The sequence below is a fragment of the Anopheles moucheti genome (genome assembly GCF_943734755.1).
Source record: "Anopheles moucheti chromosome X unlocalized genomic scaffold, idAnoMoucSN_F20_07 X_unloc_56, whole genome shotgun sequence".
Classification (NCBI taxonomy): Eukaryota; Metazoa; Arthropoda; class Insecta; order Diptera; family Culicidae; genus Anopheles; species Anopheles moucheti.
This window is the reverse complement of record NW_026453566.1, coordinates 37501-40790: the sequence shown is the minus strand read 5'-3', so window position 1 is coordinate 40790 and position 3290 is coordinate 37501.

The following is a 3290-nucleotide window of genomic DNA, read 5'->3' as shown; positions in this document are numbered from 1 at the left end:
TGGCGATCGACCCTTTAGCGAAGGAGGCCGATGTGGCGATGGCACTGTCCAATCTGTGCCATATCACCGTGGAGGAGACCTCGGTTCGTCTGCGACCTGCGTGGGACAGCACGAAGGTGGCGATGGTACGGGTACCGGTCAAGGTAGCGGAGAAGCTGGTGGGCGAGCACGTGAAGATCAAGTTCACGTCTTGCCTGATCGAGCAAGTGACGCAACTGCAGGCGCGTCAGCAACGCTGCTTCAGGTGCCTGGAGACGGGGCACATCCGGGCGGCGTGCAAGAGCGAGACGGATCGCTCGGCTTGCTGCATTCGCTGCGGGAAGCCGGACCATCAGGCGAAGAGCTGCACGGCGGAGGTCTGCTGTGCCGCCTGCGGGGGACCGCATCGGGTGGGACACCCGATGTGCCGGCGCTGAGAGTGCTGCAGGTGAACCTCGGGCGATGTCAGGCAGCACAAGACCTGATGTTGCAGACGGCTCGCGAGCTCGAGGTTCAGGTGGTGCTCGCCTGCGAGCTGTATCGGCCGCCTCGCGACGACCCGCGGTGGGCCGTTGATGTGGAGCAGGGCGTAGCGATCATCGCAACGGGCGCCTATCCAATTCAGCGTTTGTGGGGGAGCGTCGCCCCGGGACTAGTGGTGGCCACCATAGCAGGAGTCACGCTTGCCAGCTGTTACGTGTCCCCCAGCAGCGGTCCCGCGGAATTCGAGAGCTTCCTCGGTGCGGTGGAAATGTCGCTCGTCGGACACACAACATCCGTCCTGGCCGGCGACTTTAATGCGTGGAACGAGGAATGGGGGAGCGCGCGCACTACCCAGAAGGGGCAGGATCTCCTGAGTGTGGTGGAGCAGCTGTCGCTGCAGACGCTCAACCGTGGCAACGTGCCCACGTTCAAGGGCAACGGGGCGGCGCGAGAAAGCGTGATCGACGTTACATTCGCTAGCCCATCCATCGCGAGGCCGGGCTCATGGCGAGTGCTGAGCCGATTCTCCGGTAGCGATCACGCCTACGTTGAGTTTCAGGTGGACGTTCCGGGTCAACGTTCCACGCGACGAGGCCAGCAGCAGCGAAGCCGGACAGCAGCCAGCGATGGGACAGCCAGACACGCCGGGACCCGCTGGAAGACGGCGCAATTCGACAGGAGGTGCTTCGACATCGCCCTCACACACGGCCACTTCGAACAGGTCGATACACCGGAGGGGCTGATCGGCGGACTCACCCAGGCGTGCGATGAGACCATGGAGAGAGTGCATGGGGCCACTTTCCACCGCAAGCCCCAGATGTACTGGTGGTCTCCAGAGATCGAGCGCCTGAGGGAGGAGTGCGAAGCAGCGGAGGCCGCTCATTGCCGAGCCCAACTGTCGGAGCGTGCAGCGACATCTGCCAGGCTGCAGGATTGCCGCCGTCTGCTGAAGGCTGAAATAAAGAGCAGCAAAGAAAGCAGCCTCCAGGAGCTGATCGACTGTGTTGAAGCTGAGGTGTTCGGACTCGGGTACAAAGTGGTGCGAGCGAAACTGCGCAGCAGGGCGCCACCGGAAACGGACCGAGCCGTACTCGACCCGATCGTCGACGCGCTGTTTCCGGAGCATCCAGCATTTGAGTGGCCAGACATCGAAGCGTGTGCTGCCTCACACGAGGCTCTGAGGCCGGTCACGGTCGCGGAGATCCTGTCGCTGGCTGAGCGGATGGCTCCCTCGAAGGCGCCAGGGTTGGACGGCATACCCAACGCCGCAGTGAAGGCGGCGATGAGGAAGCATCCGGAGGTGTTCGCGAAAGTCTACAACCAGCTGCTCGAACAGGGCGAGTTTCCTGCGGAGTGGAAGGAGGCTCGTCTCGTGCTGATCGCGAAGCCGGGAAAGCAGCCGGGCGATCCGTCGTCATACCGCCCGCTGCTCATGCTGGGAGCAGTCGCCAAGGGGTTCGAACGGCTGATCCTAGATCGGCTGAACGACCACTTGGAGGACAGCGACGCGCCTCGTCTGTCGCCAAATCAGCACGGGTTCCGGCGAGGCCGGTCAACCATCCAGGCCATCGAACGAGTAGTCGAGCGGGGGCAGCACGCGAGGACATTCCATCGTACCAACCAGCGGGACCCTCGCTGTCTGGCGGTGGCAGCGCTGGACGTGAGGAACGCCTTTAACTCAGCGAGTTGGAAGGCGATTGCGGCTGCCCTGCAGAAGCTGCAGGTCCCTACAGCCCTCCAGAGAATCTTGCGCAGCTACTTTTCTGAGAGGAGGCTGGTGTACGAGACCAGCGAGGGACCAGTGCGGCGTACGGTTACGGCAGGCGTTCCACAGGGCTCAATATTGGGCCCAACGTTGTGGAACGCCATGTACGACGGCGTGCTTCGGCTGGAGCTGCCCGAGGGTGCTGAAGTGATCGGCTTCGCGGACGACATCGCGGTGCTGGCGGAGGGGACTACACCTGAAACAGCGACGCGAGCAGCAGAGACGGCGATTGCGGTGATCAGTTCGTGGATGGCACAACACCATCTGGAGATTGCTCCGGCCAAAACCGAACTGATTATCGTGTCCACCATGCGGCGAGACAACACCCGAGTCCCGGTGAGCGTCAGCGGAGTGGAGAAGATGCCGACCCGTACGCTCAAGTACCTCGGGGTCATCATCGAGGACCACTTGTCGTGGAAGCCACACGTCGAGCAGGCCACGTCGAAGGCGCTCCGTGTGGCACAGGCGATCTCCAGGCTGCTCCGCAACCACGGCGGGCCAACGAGTGCGAAGCGGCGTCTTCTTGCGTCAGTGGTGGACTCCACCCTCCGCTACGCTGCTCCCATTTGGCACGAGGCGGTCCAGCTCCGGGCGTGTCGCAGACAGCTCAACCGCGTGCAGGGACTATACGCACGGCCGGTCGCCCGCACTTTCGTTACGGTGCGGAACGAGGTGGCAACGGTGCTGGCCAACGTGGTCCCGATCTGTCTGCTGATCGAGGAAGATGCAAGGTGTTACCAGCGTAACCAGCAGCCGGGCATCAGCACGCAGGAGGTGCGAGCAGAGGAGCGGCGACGGACCGTCGAACAGTGGCAGGCGGAGTGGGATGAGCTGGCCCCGACGAGCCGCTTCACCGCGTGGTCACACACGGTGATACCGAACATCGCGGCGTGGAGGGACAGGCGCCACGGGGAGATGACCTTCCATCTCGCCCAGGTGCTGTCGGGTCATGGATTTTTCCATGACTACCTCCACACAAAACACCTGTCGCCGTCACCGGACTGTGCACGATGTCCGGGGGTCCCTGAAACGGCGGAGCACGCGTTCTTCCACTGCCCGCGCT